At 41.5% G+C, this 20,432-nt stretch overlaps 1 protein-coding gene across 6 annotated transcripts in view; it reads right to left on the bottom strand.

Annotated features, from left to right (window-relative positions):
• PHF2 (PHD finger protein 2) overlaps positions 1 to 20,432 on the bottom strand; it is a 145,207-nt gene that overhangs the window by 97,992 nt on the left and 26,783 nt on the right. The gene's annotated exons all lie outside the window — the stretch shown is intronic.

Here is a 20,432-nt window from a genome sequence, read left to right as displayed (position 1 = left end):
AGGTTTCTGTCGGCGTTTTTTCCTTTCCTACATAAAGTACCTCTCAGAACACCAATATCAGATATCATTATAGCAGTGCTCATTTCCCTACCTAAAACAGACTTGGACTCTCCAAGAGGAGGAGACGGCCAAAGACCTATGGTGTCTTGATCCATAAACAAAAAGTCAGTGAAGTAATTGAAATATACGAACTTTCATGGCTGCTAAAGGCATCACCTCAGAACACTGTAGAAAAGGAATTTAGGTGGCATAGGAACATAATCCGTGTAACTGTCCTTCAGAGCAGTACACTCTCCCATCACTGAGATCTGAACCACAAACAGGGCAAATCCTGGAGTCGTCATTCTCCATGTAAAACTCCCACTGAGGTCCATTGAGAGTTTTGCTTCAGTGAGGGACGACTAAAAGCTGAGTAATGACCTTCAGACTTGGCCTGAATTTACAAAAGTGGCGTTATGCACCAAGGTTTCAGAGTGTTAGCCGTGTTAGTCTGTATCAGCAGAAAGAAGGATGAGTCCTTGTGGCACCTTTGAAACTAACCAATTTATTTGAGCATGAGCTTTCCTGGGCTAAAGCCCACTTCACGAGATGCATGTAGTGGAAAATACAGTCGGAAGAGAGATGATACACACACAGAGAACATGAAACAAGGGGGGCTGCCTTACCAGCTCTAACGAGACCAATCGATTAAGCTGGGCTGTGATCAGCAGGAGAAAAAAAACTTTTGCAGTGAGAATCAGGATGGCCCATTTCCAACAGTTGACAAGAAGGTGTGAGTAACAGCAGGGGAAAATCAGCGTGGGGAAATAGTTTTTAATTAGTGTAATGACTCGTCCACTCCCGTCTTTATTCAAGCCTAATTTAATGGTGTCCAGTTTGCAGATTAATTCCAGTTCTGCTGTTTCTCGTTGGAGTCTGTTTTTGAAGGGTTTTTTGGTTTTTAGGTCTGTAATTGAGTGTCCAGAGAGGTTGAAGTGTTCTCCAACTGGTTTCTGAATGTTATAAAAAATCTTCCCTGCCTTCTTGCCCATGGCTTCCTACTTCCCACCTGAGTGCTTGAGCAGCTGTCAGGTGATCCCACAACCCTGGGCATGTGTCTGCATACACACACTGCAAGACTTTTAAGTGTACTATAGCGATGGATTAATCCAGAGGAGTCAGTATTTCCAATAGTTAAGTGATGAAGTATGTCTGTAAATCAAAAAGCGCTGGGTATTTAGAACTGGTTAAGAGTTGGCTAAAAGTATTAAACATATGCTCATTCCCATCTACCTGCTGAAAACCCCTGGGCCAAATTCTGCCCCGTGTTGGGTGAGGGCATGAATGGGGTTTTCAATGGGCAGCAGCAAGGCACGATTCCTGCCTGACACTCAAAAGGGCAGTCGGAGTGAGGCTTGGCTTATGAACCTACCCAATGCACACTGGTTCTACAGGTGTGTGGCCTGCTGGCAAATGAGCCCCGCAATTATGCTGTGGTGTGAAGATGGCTCCAGGAGCTCAACTGCTCCCTTTGGGAGCAGCAGGAAGCAAAGCCTGCCTAAGTATGCCCCCAATGCATCCCAGCTCATCCCACCTCGCCTGGACAGACTTGCTCTGTCACCCTCCCTGTGGCCAGCCCACATCCCTCCACTAGAATGCTGCAGGCTGCCTGACAGAAGCTTGGTCAGTAAACAAGGCTGGACGCTGCCTTCTGAGACCTAGCACACTACAGTATTTTACATTGGATTTCTAGTGGATGTTTTAAAAGAAATAGGTAACACCACACCCCAAAATCAATAGAAAAGTAACACGAATACTTATATAAAAAGCCCTGCTGGTGCTTGAATCTTCTCCTCCACAACTCCTGTCATCTGGACCAGTCTCCCTGTCTGCCGCGGCCAGATCAGCTTTGCAACTCGTTCTGAAACTCGGAGGAAGATGTATTATTTTTCCTTTCCCTTCAGCTATCAATACACCTTCCAATTTGCTATTATTTAACTTTTCAATTCTGTTATTTTTCAATTACTCGATCAGATGCTTTAGAAAGCAAGTTTGTATGAAGGATGCTCTGTGAGATATTCTTGCGTTACAAATTTGTTACAAAAATAACACACACGGTTCTTTACAGTGAAGGATAGGAAGGACGATTGTGATTCAGCTTCCATTTGTTTGCCTCAAAATAGCACTTTTTGACTGAGCACAGCTCAGAACTACTGGAGAGAAGTGTTCTATATATGCAGCAAGTGGCCTTTAGTTCCTCAGCAGAAACAAAAATGGTTTTGCTTCATAAACGAAATATTACATAGTCTGAAAAAATGAAAATCAGGCAGAAAGAAATATGTAAGGCTGCAAAATCCACAGCAGTTTAAAGTTACTACAGCATCAAAAATTTCATACTGCTAAGTGCCCTGCTTAGACCTGGTTTACTCCAGAGACAAGTTTATTTCCCAGAGCCAAAAGTCAGACACTCAAAATCAGCAATAACAGCAATGGTCTGTTTCTTGATTCCCTGCAGCAGAAGGGCACAGCTCTGAAGGACTGGTTTATTCGGTCATGTAATGTTTTAGTTTTCATTATGTATAACCATAAGAATTGACCTGTCACCCAAGATAATCATTGGCAAAGACTTTATTGAGGATGGGCCATTTCCTGCAAACCTTACTTTGGGCTAGACCATGCCCTCTTGATGTAAAACTGGTTCTAGTGGAGATGATGCCAGTGCTTTGTCCTTACACGGGCAAAGCTCCCATTGACTAAAGCAATCGATTTAAGTGAGAGTTCTGGCTAAGTAAGCGACACAACATGAGTGACTGATACATATGGGCCCAAATCCTCGGCGCCACACCAATCTTTGTACACCATTCCAGGGATGCAAAGGGGCTGGAAAGCCAGCATAGCTGGCCAGCTGGGAATTTCCCCAGAGCAGGAAAATGCCTGGCTGGCACAGGAGCCATTTGAAGCACTGCCTCCTATACCTCCCCTCTCCAAGCCCCGTGTGCTGGGGATGGGGTTGGGAGAAATGGGGTGTGATTAGCACGCTACTATGCTCCTGTAATCCCCGATCAAAGACCTGGCCCCTTGGACCATAGTTATATGGGGTGAAATCATGGCTCCAACAGAGTCAATTGGAGTTGTGTCATTGGCTTCACTGGGGCCAGGATTTCACCCCGGTCTAGCCTAAAACAGTGGCTCTCAACCTTTCCAGACTACTGTACCCCTTTCAGAAGTCTGGTTTGTCTTGTGTACCCCCAAGTGTTACCTCACTTAAAACTAGTTACAAAATCAGACATAAAAATACAAAAGCGTCACAGCTCACTGTTACTGAGAAATTGCCGACTTTTATATTTTTACCATATAATTATAAAATAAATCCATTGGAATATAAATATTGTACTTACTTTTCAGTGTAGAGTATGTAGAGCAGTATAAACACGTCATTGTCTCTATGAAATTTTAGTTTGTACTGACTTCGCTAGTGCTTTTTATATAGTCTGTTGTAAAACTAGGCAAATATCTAGATGAGTTGATGTACCCCTTGGAAGACCTCTGTGCACCCCAGGGGTACATATACCCTTGGCTGAGAATCACTGGCTTAGAACAGTCCTGAGGCTGGTCTAAATTACACCAGGGACAAGGATGGCACAGAACTGGTTCTATGGCCAGGGCGTGACAAATAGGAGCTGCACCAGTGCTTACTGGGTACAGGAGACTGAGCTCACGTTGTCCCTCTAATACAGTGCTACAATGCCATGCACCTTAAACAGAGCAAACCCACAGTGTGTAACATTTACGGTGCAGCTGTGCATTTCCATCACTGTGTCTGTGAAACTGCTGAGACTAACTTTAAATGAAATAAATTAAAACAAGCAGGTAAGTGCATTACATAAGCTTTGCAAATAGGAAGGGAAAAGATTAGGTACAACGTCAGTAGTCCCTTTACACCTTGCTTCTTCATTCAAAACCAGCATGTCACAAAAACATATGGTCAGCATCACTGCAACAGGCTCACTTTGCCAGGTAAAACCATCGAGTAAACACAGTCACACAAAGCCCATGACTTATTATAAAACTGTCCATGATGTAGGAATATTATACATCTGCAACTGCAATTTTGATAGATTCCCCAGTGGTTTTCATTTTATAATATACCCTTTAACAGTAACACTGCACAGTGTAACACTGTTCCCTTTAATTGTTGCAACATATGCTCTAAATCACGCAGAACTACTATGATGTGGTTCAACAGAGTAATGATAGTAGGTACACACTGGCCTGTCTACTCTTGGAGGTATCGGTTTCACTAGTGAGCAAGTTAACATTTGTTTCTGTTCTCAGCTATAAACAGGCATTAGCCCCTGGTGGGGGATGAGCAAATCACAGGGTCTGTATTGCTTCCATCGGTCATGAAAGAAGTCCCCTCTGCTGAGCCTACAAGTAACTTACTACCTTTGGTAAATGGCAGGAAATGTGCAGTTTTTCAGCTCTGCCTAGCCATTAGGAGGCTGGCAAATATTTTAAGGGAAATTCCAGATAGCTCAAAACAGAAGTAGGAAAGTGTACATTAAGATACATTCCAGTCTAAACTGCTGCACCATTCTGCGGTACTATTTGTATAAAATAATATACCTTGCCCAAGTCAAGAAAGCTGGAATTATTAGTGCTAGGATCATTGCTACATGCAAAAGTTATTTTCTACCTTTACCTTTTTGGCAGTGACCACCTATAACCTGCAAAGCACCATCATCATTCAGTGCTCTCACTCACATAACAACCCTATGCTCTTTCATCCTTTCTTACTTGATTAGCTCTTCAGATAGAGCTGCAAAAAGAGAGAATGGTCTCAACAAAAGCCAGCTAAACCAATAGCCATTCAATGGCAGGTCTGCCTGCTAAAGAAATGCAGTTGCTTTCACTGACAACCTTATGTTCCTGCTCTTCTCTAAATACCTGTTTCATTTTAAAGACGAACGAGTCACATCTCAAGCTGGTATAAACTGGCATAGCTCCACTGAAGTCAGCTATGGCAATTTACACTCCTTTTCTTTTTGCGAATACAGACTAACACGGCTGTTACTCTGAAACCACTCATGGAGGATTTGCCCCATGGCTTTAACCATTCTCCCATTTCACTTCCTATCCACAGTACCCACTGCATGCACTTACACCCCTTCAGCTTCATTTCCTTGGCTCAGAAATGGGCAAACAGCTGCTTCCGAAGCTTACAGAAATGCTTCTCCTTGGCTGGCAGTAAGATGTGCTCTTGTGTAAAACAAACAGCTGTCTCCCCTAGACAGACCACATGGAGAGTCGTGATTTAACCTCTAGCTGTATAGGAAAAATGTATTTACCACAATTTTAAAACATCTTGCACTTCTTGGATTGTGACCTCTTTGTGGCTGGGACCAGATCTTCCTGTACATGTTGTGTGTCTGAGTGCATTATAGGCACTGCCAGAATACAAGTTATTTGCCAGTGAATCTTGCTTTGTGACAAATTACCAAGCCTATCTGTGACTAACACCCACATTTTCCGTAGCTTACAACTTTGCCAGGGGCTGACATTTCTTACTCTTGTTTCCATCTGGGAGGCGATTCTTGTTTTCTGCATGAGAACAACTGGTATTTTCCCAATGCTAAAACAGTGCTCAGATGCCTTTTTGGTGCACACTTAACAAAACTGGTTTCGATTTTAAACTCCAGGCTTGGCCTGTCTGAGATCTGCAGCGGAGGAGGATATTGGGTATGTTTGAAAAAGCAAAGTTAAGAATTAACCAAGCTGCAGGTGAGTGGAAATAGCACACCATGCATGTACCAGATGTTACTTTAAGTGGGTGCAGAGGGCTAAGTAATGCCCCTCCCTCTATCCCTTTCACACCAATCCTGAGTACCAATTTGAGGGCTTGTCTACATGGAAAAATTTACCCGTATACACATACTGCTGTGGTTATACCAACATAATTCCCCTTATTCCAGAATAAGAGTGTCTGCATGGGGAGTTACACGGGTATAATTACACCATTACTACTATGCTGGTCAGTTTCCCTGTGTATGTAAACCCTTAGTGAATGGAGAAGAAGAAATCCTTCCGCCAAGCCATTCAGCAGCGCTTGGGCCACAGTAATCCCTGTTGTCCCTGCATCTCCACTCTGTGGGAAGCTATGTCTAGTGGATCTGCATGACAGCAATCCTGTCCTACCCCAGTCCTGACCTGAGCCACCCTGCCCCCCTTCAGAACCCAACAGTTCCAGACACTCATGGCATAACCCTGAAAAGTTCTGTGGCACACATGGGGTGTCTCCTGCATCAGCTACTCAGATCTTGCTCTGCCTTCCTATGTGCACATCATCCGGCTCTGTTACCTGGATGTCCCTCACAACCACACAAGGAGGGTACAGGATTTGCCATTGAGGGAAGATATCTAGATACATGCACATGCTAATATGCACCTATACACAACCACCTGCACACAGCTCTTGAAGCTCTGAGTCCAGACCCATCACCCTTCCTAACAAGCTATTCTAACCCTGCAGAGTCTCCTCCTATTTTAAAATCGGTAGCAGGCCTTTTCTTCAGGACCTTGGCATCACAAATTTCACGTTATATGTTCTACAGAGTAGAGCAAATGCATAGGCCTCGGTTCAGCCCAGCATTTAAGTCCATACTTAAAAGTCCATCCCTATTCAGTAAAGCAACTGAAGTATTTCTTTAAGGTTAGGCTGGCTCTATGGAACAGGAATGGACTGCTGAATCAGAGCCTTAGGGAGTGCTCAGGTTTTTAAGCGACTGTGTAATCTATTGATCACACAGTCAAACACAAGTTTGTTTGAATGTGCAATTGTTAATTGCACTTTACATTTCCAGACATTTGTGCGTGTAAAATCTTAGCCCTATTCTAACCTAACTTTTTGCATTTCCTATACTTTTTTTAGGAGTTTATCTTCCTAATACTCTAAGAATATATGAAGGCTCACTCTTTGACTCTCATTGCACTTAAAAATATATAGGGAAAAGCACACTGAGAATTGTAGTAGCAAACAAACAACACAACTGGGAACAGTGTGCATTTAAAATTTTGCACAACGGTAACTGTTCTCAAGGTAAAGATGAAAAAGCAATTGAAAGATACTCTTAGAGCCCCAAAGAATCCCTTCCGTCTTCATACTCGCCGGAAATTCAGCTTTAAAAAGTGTTCAGATCGAGGTTTAAAAACCCTGATTTTGTTACAGGGAAAAATATAAAATACTCAAGCCTGGAAGCTTTAGCGTGCTTGGAGCAGGGGAATGGATAAAGCAAATATGGCTGACCACACCTTCTTTTTAAGATGTATTTTAGGAGACAGGGATCCATGAGGATCTCCCACATTTCCCACTTAAGCATAAATGCTTGCATACCTTAGTTATCACTGCCACACAAATACAGAGACAGATTAATGGAAATCAATCGATATTCAGGTAGGATAAACTGTCTCCTTCAAATGCTCTGCTTCAGAGTGCAGATTGTCAGTGCAGCTCTGCGCATCGAGCAGAAGAATTTGTTCAACAAATTCATAAGGCGTTCTCTCCCCACCGAGACCAGCGTGCTACTTCCACACCACTTTGGCCACAACCACAGATCCCCAGTGTGGGATTGCATGGCGCTGCTGGTAGATTCCCCCAGCCAATCTTTTTTTAAGAAAGCTGCAATTTGTTCAACAGCTTCTGCAGGCTGTAATTTGCACAGAGAGCCATTCTTTTAGGAACACAAGATCTGCTGCACTAGCTCAGACCACCAATCCATCAAATCAAGTATTCTGCCACCAGCCCTTGGTAAAACTTGACACTACTTTGGAAGGTGGAAAAGAAAAGCATAATACACATAATTCTTCAATGCAACGCACTGGGGAAAATGTACCTTCCTGACATTCTACATATCATAAACATTCCAAAAGAGGTGAGTTTACAAACAAAACAGATTGGGAGTGGGTGTGAGTGTTTCTCCAAGTGAGGGTTTTCTGAGATTATGTACCTCTGGTTTGCCTTCATTCCAATGCCCGTTTACACCACCCTATGCACTAACCATCATAATATGGAAAGGCATTATCCACTTAAAATTTTACTTGAAAAAACACTGCAATGTTTGGTTGGCTCCAGATTTTACCCACAGTACCTTGCGCTTTTTTTGTTACATAATTTGTAGAGCCTATGCAATTGCTTTTCACAGTCTGCAGGCTCTTTTTTGTTTTAAAATAGGTTAAAACCCACACACTGGAAACCCCAATAATAATAATAATGGTATGCAAAAGAGGGGCAGCCAGGAAGGTATTTAGTAAGGAAATCATTTTCTCTTCCATTTTTCACTAAAGGGTGGTTATAATAATAACAATTATTTTAGAACATTAAGAACAATCTTGGCAATGTCCTTTTGTATAAATTATTCAAATAACTCCCATAGCCATTCTTGGATATTTCTCTTCTTCATGGTGTAGCCTAATCTTGTAGCATATCACTATCGGTACTCAGCATCCCTTTCGTGCCCTTCTCTGGGTATTTTTCAAAGGGGTGCAACATCTTTTTAAAATGTAGTGGCAAAAACTGAATATTTGACCCCAACCTGGAAATAATCAGAGAACTTAAATATCATCTCATCACAATTCTTCAGCATCTATTTTCCTGCTCCAGCTGAGCCTTGAATTGGCCTTATTAAACTGCCTCTACAGGCTGTAGAGATGTGTTTATATGGGTATCCATCATTACTTCAAGATCCTTTTTCATACTGTTGCAATATAGTTAAACCCCTTCATTTTCAGTTTAAACTGATTTATACCATAAAAATTGCGTAAAAAAGTATTATTTGTTTTTTCCCCAATTTTCATCCTACTTTGTATCATTCAAATATATAAAAATAACTTGTTTGGTTAGGAAATACAACATATTACATGAGATATGTGTATTACGGTAATACATTAGTCTGTGTGTATATGCAAACCTGTCTGTTGAAGTAAGGCTATGTATTAGTCTAGAACAGTGGTCTCCAAAGTGGGGTGTGCGCACCCCCGAGCATCCGTGGAGGTGCGTGGTGGGAGGAGCACCGCCGAAGAAGCACCGCCGGCATGGTGGCAGCAGTGCTCCTGGACCTTTGATTCTTTGATTTTTTGCTTCTGGCCCTGGGGGTGTGCGATTCAAAAAGTTTGGAGACCCCTGGTCTAGAAGATACACACAATAAACAATAAACAAACAGGCACACACGCAAGCTCTGAAGCGCCATGCGCATCTGAACGTATAGATGAATCTCACACCCAGCATGTACGCATTTCAAGCTGTTAGCAGATAACAGTTTAAAGGTTTGACATACTAAAATGGGAAGAAAATGAAAATCTGTAGCCGAGTACATTTCAGAACACAAGGAAGTATTCAAAAGTTTAAAAAAAACAAAAAAGGAGAAAAGGATGAAGTTGAGTGTATGCTCTGCAAATGTGTGGCCCAATTATTAAATGTAAATATTTATAGTCTAATAGTTCCAAGTCTAGAACAGTAAACTGTTTATTCAATTGAAAAGTTTTATTTGGGGATCAGAGATATTGTTTTCTTAAACTCAGAGATGGCATTGTATTTCGAGTTCTGTTTTAGTTCTGCAGCAAACCACAGTGAATTCCCTTATCAAAGCATTCATCTACTAAATACTTTTTCCCCTGTCCTTCCGTCCACCAAAATAAACCCCAATATTTACCCAGAAAAAATTATTGTTTTTTTCCCACTGATTTTCACCTCTTTTTGTTGTTGTAATAATAAACACTGATAAATCTCCAGGGAAAATTCAATAAAATTAAAAGAAAAAACAAAGGGCCCTAATATAGTCTAGTGCCAGCTGCCTGTCTGCCACAGGGTAGCCCCAGCATGGGTGACCACTGGCCCTTCTGCCTGTGTGATCCTGAACGTTGCCACTGCAAAAAATTCCAGAACCCCTCTACTGGTGATACCATAGTTCTACCCTCTGCATTTGATGCTTGTGTACAGAAGGGGCAGACACAAGGAGCAAGGGTGCTAGCAGATGCCAAGTCACGCCTATTAGTACTAAACTTCTTCTGCATCACCATCCTAACTGCACAATCAAAGCGGTTGTGTGTTTGCGAAGATCTGGTCTACACTACAGACCTAAACCGGTATAACTACCTATATCGGTGGTTGGTAGAACTACATCATGAAATATCCACACCCCTGAGTGACGTAGTTATATCAACCTAACCCCCACCTTCCCATGTAGATAGCGCGATGTCCCACCGACATAGCTCCCACCTCTCGGGGAGGTGGATTAACTGTGCCAACAGGAGAGCTCTCTCCCATCAGCTTAGAGCATCTTCATTAAAGGGCTAGAACAGTGCAGCTGCACCACTGCGGCAGTTTAAGTGTAGATGTGCCCTAAAGCAAGTATATTCTTCACAGACTACTCCAGTTTTCTTCTGGTGGCCTCTCTCCATTCACCAGGCAGAACAGTCATAAGGATCAGCAAATCTGACACCACTTCTCTTGTTTTCCCTACATTTGATTTTGCAACCAGCTCCTTATTTGCGCTTACATTTTATCTTTAATCCACAGAGCTAACACATTTTCAAATCTTTCCACACACACAGTCTTCTTTTCACCACTCCTTCATGTCATGCTTAGTAGAAATACCAACTTTTACCCCTTTCAACAACAGAGCTCCATGTATCCAAGAACACCACCGATTACACTAGAATTAATTTGGCACAGAAGTATCGGAAAGAAATTATGAGCAAAGTTGATATTCTTATGCAATTATCATTATGATGAGGCGCTTTTAGATCCTAAACTGATACCTCGATCTGTTGGATGTAGTAAATATCACCAAATAAATGTACTAATTCCTTTCCAGGTCCAATTAAGAGAAAAACTGGAAATTCTCATATTCTCTTTTCATTCAGGTATGAATGTGTGATATGTAATTACATATCCTAATGCAAAGCTATTTTTTCTTTATGGACTGGCAGGTTAATTATTTGTGATTAGGTTCAAGGAGACAATATTAAGCAAAAACTTAAATCAGAAGATAATTTAATTTTTCTGCATATATGGGACGCTATCATCATAGTGTCATCATCATCATGTCAGATACAATAGCCCAGAAAAATACTGATGTTTTAGAAATGGAAAATTAATATTCAGTCAAAAAGAAGTGATTACAGATGTACAGTCTTTGTTTACTACAGTATTTCAAGATAGAGGACTGGCTTTATCCATCACTGTATGTGCGTGTCTTTCATTCATCATTTGCTGCATCCTTGACAGACTGAACTCAGAAGCTACTTATTTGTAAGGCAGCGTGCGGCTGCTCTGCTCACACAACATCCTCCTTACTAAACGGATCAGTGCAGGCATCTGCTGCAGGAGGCAGCTAATTGTCTCCTCCACTGCGTCGGATGGGATGTGTCACAAGGAGTCTTTTCATGTCTGACAGAGATCAGGTGGCAGAGAGAGAAAATTAAGAAGGGAAACTGTGCTGCTGCTATTTGCACTTCCCCATGGCACAAAGCCAGTGATTTGCGCTATATCGGGCACTTATGACTGATGGCTTGACTGTCAGCAGGCATAAACTGATTTAGCTCTGTTGATTTAAATGAAGCTGCGCTGATTTACTCCAACCAAGACTCTAGCCCTTAATACAGTCTCTTCCTTGATTAACTGGTCTCTACCGTATGCTGCAATGAAAATATTTAACTTTTACATATGGCAAAAACTAGCAAGTTGACGATAATGGATTTAAAGAAAGACAGTGGAGCTTAAGATCAATGTCACCATGGGTGTAAATACAGAAAGCATTTTCATGATGGCAATGTGTATTAAAACATTGTGAAAAGTTATTTTCTCCTCTACAAGCAGATGGTGAAAATGATGTAATCTAATACATGACAAATACACATCTTCAGCTAAAGATCATTGCCTCTGGGCCTACTGGTGATATCCAGTTGACAACACAGCTGGTTCAATGTAGCATTACTAGTAAAACACACATGGACACTTAAAACTAAAAGTTTCAATCCTACAACCCCTCTGAGTACAGAGCTCCCATGGACTTCAACAGAAGTTCTGCTTGCAGGATCAGGTCCAAAAGCATTTAAACATCATGGCTGAACACCTCACATATCTAACCATGCTGTATCTCTCTTGCCTTGCATGACTGTTATCTACCAAATCTTACAGAGCAGACAGACATTCTCACACTCTCTTCTTGTACATTCTGACAAGTTATTCATTACAGCTCCCAGAATTTCAACACAGACAACGGCATGATGCTTTGCAAAGAGAGAAATAGAATATTATATACAGCAGCAGCGTGAGCTCACAGATGCTATATAAAATAACTGCTAGGATATGCTTGTTTTCAAACCAATCATGCATTATGCTTTACAGAACTATGTTCGGCATACCCAACCCTTGCATAGTTGTATGGCCCTGTCCTGAAAATCCTTATACATGTATTACTACTCATGTGAGTAGTCCTCTGAAGTCAATAGGGACTGCTCACATGAGAAACATGACATAATGTAGAACTCATTGCAGGGCTAGGGTCTCAAATTGTTCAGAGTGAGTAAAAAGTGGCTAGCTGTCATTTTCACCTATAGACATATTTGGTGGCATTTTCAAAACTGCTCAGCATGAAATGCAGCTAATTCTGCTCTTACGAACACCAAGGGGCGTTTCCTCACTGACTGCTGAGGGAGCAGAGTGGGGGCAAAACTGAGCGCTTTTTGAAAATTCCATACATTGTGGAAGCTTGTTATTTAAACAAACCCCTTCAAACTAAAGTAAAAACATTATGTAAAGTAAATTTCCTTCAACAACTAAAAGAACGTAAACAGCCACAAGAGCTAGTTACAGCTTCGCAAGACTTTTGGTACAGTTACAAAAATTAAACTAAAATCTTCTGAAAATATATGAAAGAGCGTAGCCATATATTTGCTGTCAAAAATGTGCTTAAATCTGGGGATTTTGATAGAACAAGATAGCTGCCCCTTTGCCAGGCTGACAAAGTTTACTTTTCTTAGGCTGATGTTAAAACCTTAAAGACGCTGACCGGGGAGGGGGGAGTTGAATGAGCTGTCAGCAGCAGCTAGAGGGGAATCTCTAACACAGACTCACAGGTTGCAACAATGCAGTCTGCTTTGTCCAACCCACACATGGAGGTAACTGAGCTGAATGGAGCTCACTAAAGCTTGCAAGAAAAGATTAAGGGGTAGGTAGGGGAAAATATGCACATAGGCCTTTTTGCTTTATCCCTTTGTACTGTATCTTTGGGTGAAAGAATAAATCATGCTTTGTTTTGAAGAAGCTGCTTTGGATTCACTAGAATCAGCTCGCTGGTCTCAGATGCCCAGAAGAAAAGGGCTTACAGGTGCCAAACACAGTTGTGCCTGTCAGGTTGGCAGAGTTGGTAAACAGGGGCCAGTAGCCCAGAGATCCAGGCAAAGAGTGGTTGGACCACATGGTTCCACCCAGAGTGAGGTGGAAGAAGCCAGGCCCTTCACTCAAGGATTGAATGAGGGGGACTGGAAGGGACCCTAAAGGGCAGATCACCCTGTAACCGTGACACCTATCTTTTGCTGTTCTTTCCTCTCTTCCCTCATCATTCCTTTTGGGTGAGTTTATCTGGTTTCTTTACAAAAAACACAAACCTGGAACTGAACTTTAGCCCCTACTTAAAACTGATTCATTCTCTCTTTTTTCCAACAAAAGCACTGAATGCCATTTTAAAACTTTCACTGAAGGAAACTCTTATACTTTATAAAAAATTTAAAACTTTGTAGAAATACACGATTACTCTATTTTTCAGCTGTAATTATTTTACTATTTTTCCTCTCTCTTTGTGCATGTGTTTGATAACAGTTAACAAAAGTTTTGTCTGGCAGTATGCATCACACTAAACCAAGTCCCTGGCAACATAACCCCAAATCCATATTACTGTGAACACTGTAGCAATCAACAGTAACAAACAATGTATGTGACTGAAAAATTAAGATGTCCCGGAAAAAACTATCCATTTCTCACAACTCCTCCTCTTAAAAGGGTTGCTTCATTTCCTAAGTTAAATTTACTGCTGGACAAAACCTTATCTGTTTCCAGAAAACTTTACACGTACTGTTATCTTTGTTATTTTGAATTCTTTCCTTTCCTGACTTGGGCCCTGGTTCTGATGGACTCAGGACTCGTCAATGTGCATGAAGTTAAGTACAAGCATAAGTCTCCACTGAAGCAGTTCTTACCACCACCACCACCTAATCCTTAGATAGCACTTGCCATCAGTCCATCTCAAGTGCTTTACAGAGGAGGTCAGCATCATTATCCCCATTTTACAGATGGGGAAACTGAGGCACAGAACAGGAAGTAACTTCTCATTCAGCAAGCCAATGACAAAGCTGGGAACAGAACCAGGTCTCCTGAGTTCCAGTCCAGCATTCTAGCCTCTAGACTGTGCAATCTACCTGATTAAAACTAGTGGGACAATGCAGTACTATTGCTCACCTGGATCGGCAGCACAGAGTAGCTGACTTCCTGCTGCACTGCAAGCTTCAGCATGAGCAGCACTCACACTTCAACCCCCCAGCCCCTGACGGACCAGCTAGCTCCAGTTTAAAGCACCATTTAACTCAGCCTAGTGACTGTTGTGGGTGCTTGGGACTCAGGTTAGGGGCAACACCAGAGTTATATTCCTCAAACTGACACTGCAGTGAAGACAAGTCCTAGGATATGTCGACGGTACAATTGGAGGAGGCGTTTGCAGCTCATGTAGACATAGCGGTGCTAGTTTTAATCCAGCTAGCACAGCTAAAAATTGCAGTACAGGCCTGGCCGCAGAGGCTGTACAAGCCCACCCAGGACCCCAGGTACAGACTCACACTGCTAGCTGATGCTGGAGCCTATGTCATCGCATCTTCACTGCTATTTTTTAGCAAGATTAAAGCTACAGCAGGTATGTCTACACGAGCTCCAAACCACACTTCCAATGACAGTGTAGACATACCCTCAGTGGCACTAATGCTCGAGACAAGATACAATCTCTTCAGCAAAAGGATCAATTCTCTCATTTCTCTAGGAAAAGCGAGGTCATTAGTAAAAGACAATTCCTAGCCCCTCTGAAGTCAGTGGGGCCGGGATTTCATCCGGTAGCCGGCAGTAAATTTTTATTAATTTTTTGAAAAAAAAACATTAAGCTCTCCTTTGGTTTTACCAAAGAAAAAGAATATTAATTTCCTTTTGCCATGAATTATGCATGTGGTTACCTCCTGTAATTCTTAACCTGTTTACAAATTATTCTATGCTTTAGAATTTGCTACTCTAACATCTATGAAGCTTATTTCCTTCAAGGGGGCATGAAAACCCCTAAATATTTTTTAATGAAACATTACTTTGAATTGCAGAGCAGCATATTCAAGTAAATAGGACTTAAAATACCTAGTAACATACATTGTCATTAATAACTGAAGGATGCCCTTGAGATTGCACATTGTTATGTATGTTGGTCCTTGCACTAGTAAATTGCTATTTGCTTCTCCTGATTCAGATGTCTGCAAATTGACAAACACTTACTGCACTCAATTTATGAAGCAGATTTCCATTTACCAAAGAATTGTAAAAAATGTAATCATGTTACATTTTGAGACATGGATTAAATGTCTCAATAAACACATTGAAGGCTTTGATTGTTCACACACCTGGAATCTCTGTTTTTTTCAAACTACAATCCTCCTTACCATTTCTAACTGAAACTGTGGGGGGGTTTCCTACAGCCTTTAGATGAAACATTTTCCTCTTGTTTTTATGTGTGAGCAGTGCTTGTGTTCTATGTATGTTTCAAAGTTATGAGTGCCCCAGTTCTAAAAGGGCATGCTTACTTGTTGATACAGTATCTCTGAAAACTGTAGGAGGAAGAAAACAATATTACCAAAGACATCAAATTCACAAAGCTGCTAAATTATCACGTGGGAAGTAATAAATTCCCCTCTTATTTCTTAAGTCCATTGTAATGCAGTCTTACACACAGAACAAGACAAAGTTTATTTAGCCTAATGTAGAAAAATTATACTAATCAATATAAGATTATGAGCCAATCTTTCTCTCCTTTCGCAGGCAAAATGCTCAGTGAAGCCTAAGTGCAGACTCAAGCCCTTAGTTAGGGGAAGGGATGATGTACACACAGCTGTCAAGAATATAGATTCAGTTCCATCCTGGGACACACACACACAGAACTTTGTGTTCCTCGGAACTATATATAGTTCATCAAGAGAAAATACTCAAGCATGTGCTTCCATACTGGGGATTAAGGTGCATGTTTCCCTTACCGTTTTTTAACATGAGGGAACTTGTGGACTTGTAATACACAGTCTGTGGAGTGACAAACTCCTTCAGCAGCAGGGGTGCTGGAACAATTTTTATAGTGGGGGTGCTGAGAACCATTGAACCAAACTATAAACCCTGTATACAATGGAAACCACTTCAAGCGAGGCGGTGCAGCAGCACCCCCAACACCCTCAGTTCCAGCACCTATGTTCAGCAGTGGTGGAGACAGTTAAGAGCTACTTTAACTCTGGAGTTTTACTCGCAGCATTTATTTGAAATCACACATCTCATTTTTAAACGAAAAATCTTGTTGAACAGCCTAGCCTTTTGCACTCTTGCACTTTTCTGAGCACTGGCAGACAACTGCACAGCACTGCACAGATAGTAGGAAAGTTTCATTTAGGGCCAAATTCTGCTCGAGTGCATATGCAGCTCTCAGAAGTTTCCAAGGGAATCACAGATTCATAGATACTAAGGTCAGAAGGGACCATTATGATCATCTAGTCCTGCACAACACAAGCCACAGAATCTCACCCACCCACTCCTGCGAGAAACCTCTCACCTATGTCTGAGCTATTGAAGTCCTCAAGGTTTAAATTCCTTCCCGACCCCAAATATGGCGATCAGCTAAACCCTGAGCATATGGGCAAGATTCACCAGCCAGATACCCAGGAAAGAATTTTCTGTAGTAACTCAGATCCCACCCCATCTAACATCCCATCACAGGCCATTGGGCCTATTTACCATGAATAGTTAAAGATCAATTTATTACCAAAATCATGTTATCCCATCATACCATCTCCTCCATAAACTTATCGAGTTTAATCTTAAAGCCAAATAGGTCTTTTGCCCCCACTGCTTCCCTTGGAAGGCTATTCCAAAACTTCACTCCTCTGATGGTTAGAAACCTTTGTCTAATTTCAAGTCTAAACTTCCCAATGACCAGTTTATATCCATTTGTTCTTGTGTCCACATTGGTACTGAGCTTAAATAATTCCTCTCCCTCTCCGGTATTTATCCCTCTGATATATTTATAGAGAGCAATCATATCTCCCCTCAATCTTCTTTTAGTTAGGCTAAACAAGCCACGCTCCTTGAGTCTCCTTTCATAAGACAGGTTTTCCGTTCCTCGGATCATCCTAGTAGCCCTTCTCTGTACCTGTTCCAGTTTGAATTCATCCTTCTTAAACATAGGAGACCAGAACTATGCACAGTATTCCAGGTGAGGTCTCACCAGTGCCTTGTATAACGGTACTAAAACCTCCTTCTCTCTCCTGGAAATACCTTGCCTGATGCATCCCAAGACCACATTAGCTTTTTTCATGGCCATATCACATTGGCGGCTCATAGTCATCCTATGATCAACCAATAAATACTCCGAGGTCCTTCTCCTCCTCTGTTACTTCTAATTGATGCGTACCCAGCTTATAACTAAAATTCTTATTATTAATCCCTAAATGCATAACCTTACACTTCTCACAATTAAATTTCATCCTATTACTATTACCCTGGTTTACAAGGTCATCCAAATCTTCCTGTATGATTTCCCGGTCCTTCTCTAACTTGGCAATACCTCCCAGCTTTGTATCATCCGCAAACTTTATTAGCACACTCCCACTTTTTGTGCCGAGGTCAGTAATAAAAAGAATAAATAAGATTGGTCCCAAAACTGATCCCTGAGGAACTCCACTGGTAACTTCCCTCCAACCTGACAGTTCACCTTTCAGTAGAACCCACTGTAGTCTCCCTGTTAACCAATTCCTTATCCACCTTTAAATTTTCATATCGATCCCCATCTTTTCCAATTTAACTAATAATTCCCTATGTGGCACGGTATCAAACGCCTTACTGAAATCTAGGTAAATTAGATCCACCGCATTTCCTTTGTCTAAAAAATCTGTTACTTTCTCAAAGAAGGAGATCAGGTTGGTTTGGCACGATCTATCTTTTGTAAAACCATGTTGTATTTTGTCCCATTTACCATTGACCTCAATGTCCTTAACTACTTTCTCCTTCAAAATTTTTTCCAAGACCTTGCATACTACAGATGTCAAACTAACAGGCCTGTAGTTACCCGGATCACCTTTTTTCCTTTCTTAAAAATAGGAACTATGTTAGCAATTCTCCAATCATACAGTACAACCCCTGAGTTTACAGTTTCATTAAAAATTCTTGCTAATGGGCTTGCAATTTCATGTGCCAATTCCTTTAATATTCTTGGATGAAGATTATCTGGGCCCCCCGATTTAGTCCCTTTAAGCTGTTCGAGTTTCGCTTCTACCTCAGATATGGTAATATCTACCTCCATATCCTCATTCCCATTTGTCATGCTACCATTATCCCTAAGATCCTCTTTAGCCTTATTATTTAGCATCAGCAGGCAGACATTGACCCTTGTTCACTGGTCTAATTCTGGCTGTTCCTAACCCCTTGAAGAACTGCAGCATGAGGGAGACTGAATTTGGCCCAGTTCCAGTTAGCGTGCATTTTGCCACTGACTTCCGTGGGAATAGGAATGGGCCAATGGAGCTGAACCTTTCGTGCAGCAAGTGCCTTCAGCTGTGTTTCATACTTAGGATAAATAGTTCTGCTTTGCACAGAATTTGAGAATGCAACGGAAAAGTACCATTAAGAAAACAGCACAAGACAAGGACTACTTTCAACATGATTTTAAATCTTGCTTGTAAACAGTCAGAGGGGAAGACAAAACCAAAATACATCTTTGTTTGCTTCTGAATTCAAATTAATAGCTATGCAGGAGTGCACTCTGAACATCACTGCCTCCTTGAGACCCGCACTTCTTTGTCTAATGTGACTTGACAACTCTCTCTCCCTCAAATATCAGACTCCTGGGAAATAGCCAACTACTTCAAGTACCATTTATGGCGACAAAGCTAATATTAACAAACTGGAAATCACCAACAGTTCCTGACATCAATGCCAGCAATGGCAACCTTTGCAAACTGGCTTCTTTAAAAGAATGGTTTCTGGCTGATGGAGAAAATAAGGTCCAAATCCTGCTCACCCTACCAATTTACTGTCTTCAGTAGGAGTATTCCCATTGGTGAACGAAGGGAGAAGGATTTGGCTGTCAGTCCGTACTTGGGAAAGCCTCATTTTAAAGCCAATGCCAGCTTTACCTGAGTGAGAACTGCAAAATCTGGCCTGTGTGTGTTTACAAAGAGTTGGTCACTATCCCTTAATATAAATGATATGTCTACATTGGTTATGCACTTCTCTTTTCCCATCCATCCCTTTCTTCATTATTTCTAGCTTTAAAGTATAAAGAGACAATGAACATTGCTGCTTATTAATAACTTTGTACATTTTTTACTCTTTATCTGATTTCAAATATCATCAAAGCAGTTTTACTTCAGCAATACCAATACATGTATTATCTAGTTACAACAAACTGGGACAAATTCAGCAATGATGTAATTACATGCAAGATACAACTGTGTTGTAAAGCCTATGTATTCGTGAGCAGACTATCTAACAACCTAGTTATACTGTCAATGTAACTGCTTTATCTCATACTCTCTCTTTGTTGTTTGTCCAGCTACGCCTTCTCTTCCTGCCCCTCGGATTGGCATAATTGGGCACCAAAACTTCAGTGGAGTGATAAGATTGCCGTGATGGACATAAACTCAATGTCCATCCAGACCAGCTTAAGAACCTAGCCAGAGATCAATCCAGGTGACACTTAATCTATAAGGTGGCCATATCCCTTTGGGGTTTGCCACAAATTGATGAGGATGATTTGGAGCAGCTCTAATTTACACAAGAAACCAGACTGGAGCACAACTGGCACAAAATCAGGGAAGTGCAAAGGTGAGTTTTACACCACCTCCTCCAACCTGCTCTGTGTACCACAACTGAGAATCTGGTCCCGACAGATGTCACACTGGTGCAAGTTACACAACCGTTCTGTTGACACCTGCTTCCTTACCCACTTACCACTGAGTGTAACTTGCAAAATCATTTGCGTCCAAGATGAATTTGGCACAAAGACTTCCATCAGAATTGTGCCGAAAATGCACAATGAGAACCCGGGGCTCAATTCTCAGCTGGTGTAAACTGGCATAGTTCCACTGCAATCACCAGAGCTAAACCAGTTTACAGCAGC

Source organism: Lepidochelys kempii, chromosome 7, assembly GCF_965140285.1.
Source record: "Lepidochelys kempii isolate rLepKem1 chromosome 7, rLepKem1.hap1, whole genome shotgun sequence".
NCBI classification, from domain to species: Eukaryota; Metazoa; Chordata; order Testudines; family Cheloniidae; genus Lepidochelys; species Lepidochelys kempii.
This window is presented reverse-complemented; position numbering and strand designations above follow the sequence as displayed.